Genomic DNA, 13,767 nt, shown 5'->3' on the forward strand with positions numbered 1-13,767 from the left:
GTCCAAAGTTGTTCTATAATATGTTCTGACCACAATATACTTAAAGTCATTGCCTTTCCAAAACCAACAAAAGCCAAAAAGTCTACGTATGTTGTGTTTAATTTCAAGGAAAAAATGTATGGATAGTATAAAAATTAGGAAGCTCATAAAGAAGACCATAAAAGAAATGTAGGAAAGAATAAGAATATTTTTAAATGTCATGAGCTTTAAAAAGACACTCTACTGGAGATTCAAAAGCAATTTATACTACTTCAGGTAGAAGTCTGAAAAATGTGTCCTGGATAAATGGTCAGGAAAGGAAATTACCTAATCTGCCTTCCCAACAAACAAGCAAACAAACAAACAAATAACTAAAATCTGACAAAAAGTAAGCCAGGAGGAAAAAAAAAAAAGGGGAAATGCCAAAAAAAAATTATAAAAAATAACAGTAAATCATTCTTCAAGCAGATCTGGTGAATAAAGATTGATGGACAGCTTATAAGGTCAATAGATGATCAAAATCCAAGAAGAGCACTCAGAAAAGATAATGTCAGAACAGAAAACTCATTTGTGCTTTGAGCCACAGTGATGAAGACTCTAACCTCTTCTCTAATGTGTTATAATCTCTCTTTTAAAATATCCTTAGGACCAGAAATTGGAATATGGCTAATATGATGACACTACTTTAAAAGTTTACAGAGAAGAGACAGGAAACTACAGACAGGTAATTAGATACCTCTTATTGGGTAAGTTAATAAAAAGTACTCAAAAGGATAGGAGTAAATAAATAATTAAATTCTGAGAAATTCTGAATAATATATTCTGAATAAATAATTATGTTCTGAGAAACAATCAAGACAGATAGAGTTCATCAATAGAGTTTAGCTAGTTGTAAATTTAATGGATTTATTTGAAGCCATCAAGTGAACAGACAGCAAAGATCAGGTCGAAAGAATCATCTTGAGCTTCCAAAAGGGATTAAATATTGTCCTTTGTGAAAGATTCTTAAAGATTATTTAAAAAATGGGAAGTAGGATGAAGGATAAAATGAAGGGAAGTAACTAAATTCTGTAAGATCTATTTTTGTGTCTGGCTTTTCACCGTAACTTCAAATGATACAAGTGATAAATACTGAAGTGACAAGGATGCTGCTATTAAAGTAATAAAGATGAGGCCAACTGTGATAAAATGCCAAATATCTTCAGTAAGTATTTCAAAAAATGGCAGATAAAAATAAAGGAAGATAAGTGTAAAGTGATGCAGAAAATCACAACTTTTTACACACAGTAACAGGTTCTGAAAGGATGATTAACCACACTAAATGAGGTATTGAGGTTATAACTGTTAGATGTATACAAAAAAAAAATACCAGTGTAGTTAGATGTATACAAAGAAATATCACTGTAGTTATACTTAAAAGAGTCAGATGTTATGAATTGTTAGGGAACTATTTTAGAACAAAGAAAAATAATTTTTATGCCATTTTAGTGTGCAAAGCAGAACTACAGAAAAAAACTTTGTACAGAAGGGTGACCAGGGTGGTAAGTATCCAAAATGACTTCTGTATGAAAAGTTTACGTTTAAGTATGAAGGTACCATTCACCTGAAAAAGAGCTAAAGTGTGTGTGTGTTAGTGGTCAGGGGAGGGAGTGGAGTGGGCAGGGGGACATGGACAACTGCAATAATGTAATAGAAAATGAGTGTCATGGATATCATGTCATAGAATCATAACAAAGAATGGCTTGGGTTGGAAGGGACCTTAAAGATCATCTAACTCTAACTCCCCGGCCATGGTGGGGATGCCACCCACTAAATCAGGTTGGCCAAGGCCACCTCCAGCCTGCGCTTTGCTGGTCTGTGCTATGCTATGCTGTGCCATGATGTGTCAGTTCTTCTAGCCTGACAATCCATAGTCTGATCCATGTATGTGAATTCTTATTCTGTCTACCTACCTCCTGACCATGGAGCCACCTCACAATCACTGGGAATATTCAGAAAAAAAAAAAAAAAAAAAAAAAAAAGCTAGTCAGCAAAACTCTCTGATATTTCAAGTAAAGTGTCTCTGGCTTAGTTTGTCTAGTTCTAATGTTTCTGTTTCTGTTGCAAATTTGTATAGTAGTAGTACTAACAATACTGAATAAATATCTGTCTCTAAGTCTAGAACAACTTATAGCTTGCTCATAAAAGTATCTGCTTATGATATGGAGATCAAGAGATCTTTCACAGGCTGGAGAAACTGGCTGACATTAAGTTAATTAAGTGCAGCAAATGAAGATTCTGGACCTGGTGAGGAACTACCTCAGGCATCTATATATATGCGGTGGTTTTACTCAGGTGGGCAGCTGAGTTCCGCCATGGGTGCTCTCTCACTCCTCCTCCTCAAAGAGGAAGAGGGAGAAAATATGACACGATGATCTTAGGGTTTGAGATAAGGATGATTTAATTAAATTGAAAGGGGAGAGGAAAAAAAAAAAAAAAAAAAAAAAAAATGCGAAGGCTGCACAAAAACACAGAGAAAGAAAAGCAGTTACTCTCTCCTTCCCATTAATGAGCAATGTTTGGCCACTTCCTGGGAAGCAGGGTCTCAGTACGTGTAACGGTTGCTCAGGAGGACAGACACTTCCACCACAAGATTTTCCTTCTCTTTCCCACATTTTATTGATGAGTGTGACATCATAATATCACTTTGATCAGTTTAGACCAGCTGCCCTGGTGATGTCTCCTCCCCATCACTTGCCAACACCGAGCCTGCTGGCTCTTGGAGGGTTGGAGGCAGTCATGATGCTGCACCAGTACTGTACAGCAATAAACAAAACACTGGTGTAATACCGGTGCTGGTCTAGCTACAAGTGAAGAGCACAGCACTGTATGGGTTGTTGCAGGGAAAGTTAACTCCATCACAGCCAGACGCAGCACAACATGCTGGGGGACACCCAGCTGGAAAGCAGCTTGGCAGAAAAGGACTTGAGAGTCCTGGGGGACAGCAAGGTGAACATGAACCAGCAATATGTCCTTGCTATAAAAAAGGTATCCCGGGTTGCATCAGGCAAATTATTGCCATAAGGTCAAGGAGGGCAGTCCTTCCACTCTACTCAGCATTGGTGAGGGTATACATGGAGTCCTGTGCCTAGTTCTGGGCTCCCCAGTACAGCAAAGACATGGAGAAAGACAGAAAGACTGAAGGCAGAATAGCAAAGGTACTGGAGAAAGCTCAGTAAAGAGCCACAAAGATGATTAAAAAAGCAACTCGTCTATGCAAAAAGGCTGAGAGAGCTGGGACTGTTCAGCTTAGAGAAGAGAAGTCCTGGGGGATCTTACCAATGCATATAGATACCTGAAGGGAGGGTGCAAAGAAGATGGAGCCAGGCTCTTTTCAGGGGGGTCCAGTGAGAGGGACAAACTGAACCACAGGAGGTTCCCTCTGAGTATAAGGAAATGTTTCTTTGATGTACTGGTGACTGAGCACTGGCACAGGTTCCTTAGAGAAGCTGTGGAGTCTCTTTCAATGGAGATCTTCAAAAGCTATCTGGACATGGTCCTAGGCAGCCTACTCTAGGTGGTCTTGCTTACAAAAGGGAGTTAGACCAGATGATTTGCAGAGGTCCCTTCCAATCTAAACTGTTCTGAGATTCTATAATTGTGTAAAGTCTTTGAATTTCTGTAAATTATTAAAAGCAAATGTAAAGAAAATAACAGCTCCAGTAGAATTGATTCAAAATATACTGCCATGCTATATTACTAGATTACTACTCAATTAATAAATTTGTTTAAATTAATAAATTAATAAATTTATTTAAATTAATAAATTTAAATAAATAAAATCTATTTTAATAACAAATTCCATCTGGAAGATTTAAAAAAAATAAAAGCCTGTAAGAGGTTGAAGCACTTTGGGGTTTTCTGGCTTTTCTGCAAAAGGCTGTGTACACTACCCAGTATTTTCTCTCTTCTCTTTCCTATGCCTCTTCTAGCAGGTGATGTTACAGGTGAAGTATCTAACAAGCCATGAGCCACAAGTCACAAATTCCCCTAGAAGTGATCATTTCCAAGTGATAGAATTTCCTCCCAAGTAAAATGAATAAAAGCAGTATGGTGTCTGGGGTGAAGAGGCTTTGTAGAGGCTCATATGATGCTCTGTTTTGGATTTTTGATTGAAATAGTGGTGATAACACACCAATCATTTTAGTTGTTGCAGAGCAGTGTTTACACAAATTAAAGAACTTTTCTACTTCTTATGTTGCCTTGCCATTGAGGAGGCTGGGGGTGTGCAAGAAGCTTGGAGGGGACACAGCCAGGACAGCTGATCCAGATTGACCACAAAGACATACTGTACGATATGGTGTCACGTTCAGCCATAAAACTGAGCTAAAGAAGGAGGAAGGGGGGAATATTTGGAGGGATGGTTTTTGTCTTCAAGAAACTGTTATGTGTGATGAATCCTGCTTTTCTGGAAGCGGCTGAACATCTGCCTGCTTATGGGAAGTAGTGAATTTATTCCTTGTTTTTCTTTCCTTGAGTGTACATCTTTTGCTTTACCTAGCAAACTGCCTTTATCTCAACCCATGAATTCTTGCACTTTTACCTTTCTGATTACCCCATCCAAACTGGGGAGAGTGTGCAAGTGGCTGTGCGGTACTTAGCTGCCTTCTGGCATTATAGGAGAATAGTTTCAGAAATTCTACCCCTGTGCTAAATTTCACAGCCACCAATAGCAATTAGTTGAAGACAAAAAGCCAAGCAGACAACATAGACAGTATGACCAAGTCAACTAATTTTCAATGTAAAGAGGAACAAAAACAATACTGAGGCAAGGCAGCATGAAAGAAAAAATATAAATAAATAAACAAAACAAACAAAAAAAATTTTGCACACAGTTTCATTACATGAACTGCAGTCATCCTTTCTTGTTAAGTACATTACAGTTTAGCAAATCATGGATATGATGTTAAATATAAGAATTCTGTCATGTTGAACTGGGGAGAATCCTGTCATTGTCTTCAGTGAAGACAATACATTATAACTGAACACATTAAAGCATGGTATATCTAGATGAAATTTATAGGAATCAGTCACAAATCACACATTTATCATGTGATTAAGGGCATGGATATTTTGTTGGTTTTTTTTTTGTTTTGTTTTGTTTTTTTTGTTTTGTTTTGTTTTGTTTTTTGTTTGGTTGGTTGTTTGGTTCATTGGTTGTTTTGTTTTCTGAATTGGGGTCAAAGTTTTTTGCATTCAGACTGTAGATTGTTCTGGATAATTTGTCCTCATGTCCTAGTGTAGAGAGTGGTAAAGTAAAACACATGCAAATATTTCATTTTACATTGAGCAGGTATTTGAAGACTGAGGCGAATGCATTTCAACAGAAAAACTTAAATGACAATAGAAATGTAAAGTGCAAATATGATAATAGAAATAATAGATAATTTTATAACTTGATTCAGACATTCTTAATTTTCCCAACTCTGGGCTTGCAGGTCTGAATTTACATGTCAAAAAAATTTTTGAAAATATTTACTGGATTTAAATTTGGCATTATAAGTTATATGTTTGTTGTCCTATATTAGTAAAGGAATGTTTTATTCCTTTAACCTTTGTAGTTTTGTTGTTGTTTTTCCCAGTACAGTGCTTGGGAACATAATGGACTGACATGCATTTATTTGTTAATGATGGCTACTTACCAACCTGGGAACTTACCAACCTGGGAACTACTTGCTGTAGCGAGGTGGGGGTTGGCCTGTTCTCCCACGTGCCTGGTGACAGGACGAGGGGGAATGGGCTTAAGTTGAGCCAGGGGAGTTTTAGGTTAGATGTTAGGAAGAACTTCTTCACTGAAAGGGTTGTGAGGCATTGGAACAGGCTGCCCAGGGAAGTGGTGGAGTCACCATCCCTGGAAGTCTTCAAAAGACGTTTAGATGTAGAGCTTAGGGGATATGGTTTAGTGGGGACTGCTAGCGTTAGGTCAGAGGTTGGACTCGATGATCTTGAGGTCTCTTCCAACCTAGAAATTCTGTGATTCTGTGTGATTCTGTGATTCTGTGAACTTGTGAACAGCCACCTTATAATTACAAATATGTTTTATGCCTTAAATGTGCACCTGCCAATGAATAAGCCAAACTGCAGCACATGGGTCACTTCCATTCTTCATATACATGTACATTATGAATTAAAAGTAAAATCAGTGTGCTTTAAGCCTAGACAACATATGGCATGCAATAGTACAAGCATACTGTACCATATGTCTGCAAAACACTTTCAGAAAGTACTTGGCAGTTCTCAACATTATACAATAAAATTAGATAGTGAAAATAATATATCATTTTGTTTTCATCAAACTAAAAAAATATTTTAATTATTCCATTGAGATTTAGTCCCTCTTGCATATGATGTGATAAGAACAAAATTATCCCCCCCAAAAAAAACTTAGAAGGATCTCTTTAAATTTCAAAAGCATTGTAGTCTTGTTTCTGTAGTTTCTGTTGAAAATCTCAACTTAGGCTCATGAAGAAAATTAACCCCTTTAAAAAAAATAAATAATAAATCATGATTATTTTGTTTGGCTATCATACTTCTGCACTAATAGAGCCTATATTTATATTGTTTTCTTGCCCATACCTGATGCACTTCACTATAGTATTTGAAAGCATTATGGCAAGCATAAGGTTTACAAACTCTTATTTTAAGTGACATTTTATATTCTTTAGAAATAGATGGGGATGAAACATTTTTCTGGGCTTATGTCAAGTCCTATACATTTAGCTTAAATCGCTTATTTTGCAATAAAATGAATGTGCTACAACCGTGTTAGCAAAAAAAATGTTAAAGAATGCAAGCCCAAAGCTAAGGGAAAGAGTTAAGATTCACAGAAGCAGTGAGAATCACTGGTGATCAGAGGATCAGATGGAACCAGATAAACCCAAATCATAAAATATTGAACAAAAGTGAAAGACCTAAAGGGCCTTTAGTCTAGATTGCATAACTGATATAGCAGACATCCTTCAGAGAAAACTAAATGTTACTGTATTGTCAAAGATCTTTTAAAACATATGGCATATGGCCATACAGACACTAGATGGAAAAATAAATAAATAAATAAATAAAATTATTCCTCAGATTTAAAGTGTGAGGCATTTCATTGAGTTAAAGAACAGAGCATTGCTGTAACTACTGTTACTGGATTAACCTGTAAAATCAGAGAATTTTACATATTAGTTGAATTAAATTTTCATAAATCTTTAATACACATAGACTTATGTCTGTTACATCAGTACTAATAATGTAAAACTTTATGTACTTATTTATTTAATGATTTAACTACAAAGTTTACTTAGAAAATTATTTTGTTAAAATAGTAGTTTCTTATCAATGGAACACTTTGTGTGAAGTGCTTTGTACACAAAATAAAGATCAAAAAGATCTGATCTACATAACCATGAATGTTAGTATGAACAAGTGTAGATAGACCACCAGATATATCTTTTTAAGAATTTACAAAGATACAAATATCCTTTTAACTTTCTTAATGACAAATTATCTAAAAAAACTTGGTTTGGAAAGGTCTTTGCAATACAAAGATGTAAAAATCATAGAGTCATAGAATGGCTCGGGCTGGAAGGGACCTTAAAGACCATCTAACTCCAATCCCTGTGACATTGGCAGAGATGCCAACAAACAGATCGGGTTGGCCAAGGCCCCATCCAGCCTGGCCTTGAACACCTCCAGGGACGGGGCATCCACAACTTCTCTTGGCAACCTGCTCCAGTGCCTCACTATCCTTACAGTGAAAAATTTCCTCCTAATGCCTAGTTTAAATCTATCCTCTTTCAGTTTAAGGCCATTCCCCCTTTTCCTGTCATTATCTACGTGAGTGAAGAGTCCTTCTCCATCTTTTTTATAAGACCCCTTTAAGCATTAAAAGGCCACAATGAGGTCTCCATGGAGCCTTCTCTTCTCCAGGTTGAACAGCCCCAGCTCTCTCAGCCTTTCTTCACGAGAGAGGTGCTCCAGCCCTCTGATCACCTTTGTTATCCCTGCTCTGGATTCCCTCTGACAGGTCCACATCTTGTGGTGGGGCCCCCAAACCTGGACGCAATACTTCAGGTACTTAATCACTTAAGTCATCTTAGTATCTCTGTTGAAATATAAATAAGCAAAATCAGGAGGATAGAAAATGGAATGAAAGAGGTAAAACCCATATAAAACAAGTAAATTCCATATATTTTTTACTTAGAAAAATGTACAGTTTTAAGTCATATGCATTATTTAGGCTTTGTTGTCTAGAAGAATGCAGATTTCTAGACATTGTTCATTTCATATTTTTTCAATGGTACAGAAGAGCTCATTAGTGTTAGTAAAGTATAGTTATTAAAAGATTTATGCTGCTTTTCAAGCAATTCAAGCATATAAAGGAATATATGCCACCTGGCACATTTTTTGAGCTGCTGAAGAGACAGAGTGATTTGCATCTTCAGTTCTCAGAAGATGCAATGGGTTGTGAATGCTTAAACTGACAGCAGACTGTGAGTAATAGCTAACTTTCCTCTTACATTCAAATTGTCTGTCTAGGAAAGTGAAACAGTGCTCAAAAGATGTCATTTGCACAAACTGTCTTGTAAGGCATACACTACATTTTCCTTATCAGAAATAATAACTACCTGGGATAGACAGAAATGGTCAACGTGGCCCTCAATCTTGTCATTTCAAAATCTTCACTGAAGAAAAAGACTTTTCAAAGTTGCAAAAAGTATTTTGGTTGTCTCTGGTTAGTGCCAGCCTGTATGAAAGGGAAATTGCATTCTTCCAAAGTATTTTAGAAATGATAGGCAGTGAGTACTTCATGTAACCTGTTTATAGCATTCCTACAGTTAATTTCCACTTTATTTTGCAAAAGAAACACCCTGCTGTTGTTGAATTGTCACCTTTATTCTAGGGTTTTTCACAGTAAAGTTAAGAGCTACATACCGGAAGTAATGAAAGTGAAATTGTTACCATCTTCCAAGTAGATGCTAGTGAAAACGAGTACATACAAATTTATTTCTCTTCCTAAATTGTTACCCCAAATACTATTTTATTCTTTGGGAACCTGCAACTCTTGACCCCACTTCTAAGCTGAAACTCTGTGTTGTGATTTAATCCAGCCACCAGCAGCTAAGCATCACACAGATGTTTGCTCCCTCTCGCCCCCCTCCTCAGTGAGATGAGGGAGAGAATAGGAAAAAAAAAAAGTCATCCTCTCAGTCATCCTCTATCTGTCTGATGTCATCCCCAAAGACCTTGAATTCTGAACTAAAGAACCCAGAGCCTAAAACCAAATGTCTATCCTAGGAAGCAGTCTACTTGCTTGCATAATAATGTTATTATCTAATGAAATCCTGAATTAATTTGCACTTGGGGCACAACAACCCCAAGCAGAGCTACAGGCTGGGAGATGAGTGGTTGGAAAGCTGCCTGGCAGAGAAGGACCTGGGAGTATTGGTTGACAGTCGGCTGAATATGAGCCAGCAGTGTGCTCAGGTAGCCAAGAAGGCCAATGGCATCCTGGCTTACATAAGAAGCAGTGTGGCCAGCAGGTCTAGGGAGGTGATTGTCCCCCTGTACTCGGCTCTGGTGAGGCCGCACTTGAGTGCTGTGTTCAGTATGGGCCCCTGTGTTGGGTCTGTCTGAGCTGGAGTCATCTTTCCCTGCAGCAGCCCACACAGTGCTGTGCTCTGCACTCATAGCTGGAACAGCACTGATATCACTCCAGTGTTGTATCTATTGCTGTGTAGTGCTGGCACAGCATCAGGACTCCTTCCAAGCCCCCAAGAGCCAGCAGGCTGGTGGTGGGCAAGTGATGGGGAGGGGACATTGCCGGGGCAGCTGACCTAAACCAACCAAAGGGACATTCCATAATACCTGATGTCACCCTCAGCAATAAAAAGGGGGGTTCTCACCGGGGAGGGGGCTGTTCCTCCTGAACAACCACTACACGTTTTGAGGCCCTTCTTCCCAGGACGTGGCCGAACATCGCTTGTTGATGGGAAGTAGAGAATAATTTTTTTCCATTCTCTCTGTGCTTCCACACGGACTTATTGTTTCTTTTGTTTCTTTTTCTCCCCATTCCCTTTCCTTTTAATTAAACCTTTTTCATCTCAAACCTCGAGTTCTCTGTGTTGTATTTTCTCTCCCTTCCTCTTTGAGGAGAGGGGGAGTGAGAGAGCGGTTGTGGTGGAGCTCGGCTGCCCACCTGAGTAAAACCACCACAGCCCCTCACTACGAGAACATCGAGGTGCTCAAGAGAGTCCAGAGAACGTCAATGAAGCTGGTGAGGGGTCTAGAAAACAAGTCTTACAAGGAGTGGCTGAGGGAGGTGGGATTGTTCGGCCTGGAGAACAGGAGGCTCAGGGTTGACCTTATTGCTCTGTATAGGTGCATTAAAAGAGGCTGTAGCGAGGTGGGAGTTGGTCTATTTTCCCACGTGCCCGGTGACAGGACGAGGGGAAATGGACTAAAGTTGTGCCAGGGGAGGTTTACATGTAGGTTGGATGTTAGGAAGAACTTCTTTACTGAGAGGGCTGTTAGGCACTGGGATGAGCTGCCCAGGGAAGTGGTTGAGTTTCCATCCCTGGAGGTCTTTAAAAGACGTTTAGCTCAGTGATATGGTTTAGTGGAGGACTGGTTAGTGTTAGGTCAGAGATTGGACTAGGTAATCTTGGAGGTCTCTTCCAACCTGGATGATTCAGTGTGTGATTCTTTGTAATCTGTACATTAAGTCTAGGAACTGGACATGAGTTATAAATTAATTAGAATGTATCTTAATATAAATCAAAATATATCAAAACTTAAGTAATCTCTTCGAGCAGTAATGAATTAAGACTAATTATTGGTATAACACATTCCAGTGTTACTTGTGGTTCCTCATACTAAAAAAAAAATGGGTAAACTAAAGCAAATTTTAGTTTAACTTTGCCTAATTTTAGCTTCCAATTAAATTTATTATACTACTGCCTTCCAAAATGGAGTCCTTCATTTCTGTTTCCATATCTGTCTTTGTTACTCTCTAAAACAACTTAATTTTAAATGTTTCTTTTAAACTAATAGTCTTCTTTCTTGACTACAAATATTTGAGGCCTCATGTAACGACACAGGAAATCCTCACTTAACTGAGAAACCCTCTTGGGACTGTTCCATGTGACATGGAAATCAATATCATTTTGGATCAAGAGTCAGAGCAAGGAAATTTTTCCTGTAGCAACTCAAATAGGACTACTTGTCCATGTTGAGATAACTAAGATAACTCAACGATGTCATGAGAGCTGTTCAGATCTCTCTCAAGTAGTATGAACACCAATTTGCTCTGCTAAATAGGTGTCTAGATTCTTCACTGATTCTATCAACAACGTGCAGGACTCAGTTGCTTCAGCCTAAGCATCTAACACCATTTTGGTTCCTGTAGAGTATTTTGCCTTGTACACTTCTTTAAAAGGAGGTATATTTCTTGGACATACAGTCTCATGTTTTGTGTACAGCCTTATGCAGATACCTTGGTAAAACCTGGAGCATCTCAGGTGACACTGCACATCTATAATATTCATTATACGTAGATTTCTATTGTCTTGCAGGTTAGACTCTGAGGTTAACTGGGAACGTCTACATTAGACATCAGTGCATAAGTGTTTGAAACTGAAGTCCTGTCCTACTCATAGAATCATAGAATCATTAGGGTTGGAAAAGACCTCCGAGATCATCTGGTCCAACCACCACCCTACTACCAGTGTCACCCCCTAGACCATGTCCTTAAGCAACAAGTCCAACCTTTCCTTAAATCCCCCCAGGGATGGTTACTCCACCACTTCCCTGAGCAACCCATGCCAATGCTTGACTACTCTTTCTGAGAAGAAATCTCTCTTAATTTCCGACCTGAACCTACCCTGGCGCAACTTGAGGCCATTCCTTTTCCTTCTAGTTCTGTCGCTATTTATTTGAGAGAAGAGGCTGACCCCCAGCTTCTCTCAATGTCCTTTCAGGTAGCTGGAGAGAGCAAGGAGACTCGTCTTCTCCAGACTAAGCAACTCCAGTTCCTTCAGCTGCTCCTCACAGGACTCGTGTTCCAGACCCTTCACCAGCTTCATAGCCCTTCTCTGGACACATTCCAGGGTCCAAAGAATATAAGCTGTACTTAATCAAAGTTTCTCTTTAAAACTACTTTTAACAAATAACCTGCCTTGTAACTATCTAAAGTTTTATGAAATTGGTCTACCAGTTTTTGGATCTGTTTTGGTTTTTTTTTGTTGTTTTTTTTTTTTAATCTAATAAATTCAATATTGAATTCATCTCCCATGTATCAAAGACATACGGAATGTATCTTACTTAGCTAAGATTACTCACAGAATCATGAAAAAAAAAAAAAAAAAAAAGTGTAGGTATTTCAAAAATGCTTCATTTGCTTGAACTTTAAAGGCAATGATCTGATAGGGAAAGGATTGGGTAGAAAACTGATTTTTTCTGTCTGAAATTTAAAGTCTAAAATCAGTCACAGATGTGTTTGAAAGATTGATACTAGGATTGTCTTAACTGACAACATCAAGATAATATTCATTCTATGATTATTAACAATTTTTATTTTGTTATCCTATCCTCTACTTTCTACTCAACTGCACATTTTAACATTAATAAATATAAAACTATCACTATAATCCCTAATTCTTGTGTTTCTATAAACTGCCTTGATTCCCAACATAATTTAAAGTAGACAGTGTTGCTATTAATCAAACAGTTGTGACAAAATATAGGGAGCATAATAATGTTGATTAAAATAAAGTACCCTCCCAGTCAAGCATATCAAAGGAAGGAAGGAAAAAAGGGATAATAAACCTTCTACCAGCTGTTGCCAGGCAAATCCCCAACAATCTGTTTACAGCACAGTTACTACTTTTACATCTCACTACCTCGAGAGAGCAGGAAAAGACCCAGTAGCTGGTTTGCAAATGGAGTATTAATCCATATTTCGGGATGTATCTTAAAATACGTTTTCTGAATACATTCTACGAATATATATGCATGGCAACTCTCCCCAGTGCAGTTGTCTCCCCACTGCATTAGAAGTAGCACCATGAATCTTTGATATTCTCCTTTCAGCTATCCCATCTGTTTGATCTTCTCTCCTCAGTTACTTTGTTTGCTGTGGTCCCTAAACTTTTACATAGTTTTGTTCTTCTGACTGTACTGATCATCCTCAGGCTCATAAGATTTTAATCTCTTCAATATTCAGCTATCATAGATGCTCAGTCTCTTTTCTAATAATATTTTAGTTTCATGGGCTAGAATTTGTACTACTCTAGAATTTTTAATCCTATGGTTTTTGATGTGTTAAATTCTATAGTTATTTTTATTTACTTTTTCTTCTGAAACACTCCTGCCACCTATCAATTCCCATTAAGTGTTTTGTGCCTGCTATGCTTTTTCCTTCACTCTGCCACTCACTGCAATTAACATTTGACATACCTGATCTGTGTAAGATGAAATGGTTGTACAGAAAGTGTAAGTAAACAATGCTTCCTCTAGGACAGGATTTGAATATTTATTACTTTTTTTTTTTCTAAGACCTCATGAAGTAATGAGAAACATGTATGTATTAGAAAGATAGTTAAGAGGAATATAAAACAGATTGTGGAATAGAGTATTGTGGAATATTGCTATATAGCTTCTATAGTATCATATTTGGAAATACCTTAACTAGCACTATGTTAAAATTCAATTTTGTGCTAGGTAGAATAAGAACAAAGGTATTAAAAAATGTTGATCCATCAT

At 37.8% G+C, this 13,767-nt stretch overlaps 1 long non-coding RNA gene across 1 annotated transcript in view; it reads left to right on the forward strand.

Annotated features, from left to right (window-relative positions):
- The window catches only part of LOC311430311, a 686,976-nt gene that overhangs the window by 159,569 nt on the left and 513,640 nt on the right, over nucleotides 1–13,767 (forward strand). The window lies entirely within an intron of this gene.

This window comes from Aythya ferina (assembly GCF_964211825.1).
Source record: "Aythya ferina genome assembly, chromosome: 1".
In the NCBI taxonomy this organism is placed as follows: domain Eukaryota; kingdom Metazoa; phylum Chordata; class Aves; order Anseriformes; family Anatidae; genus Aythya; species Aythya ferina.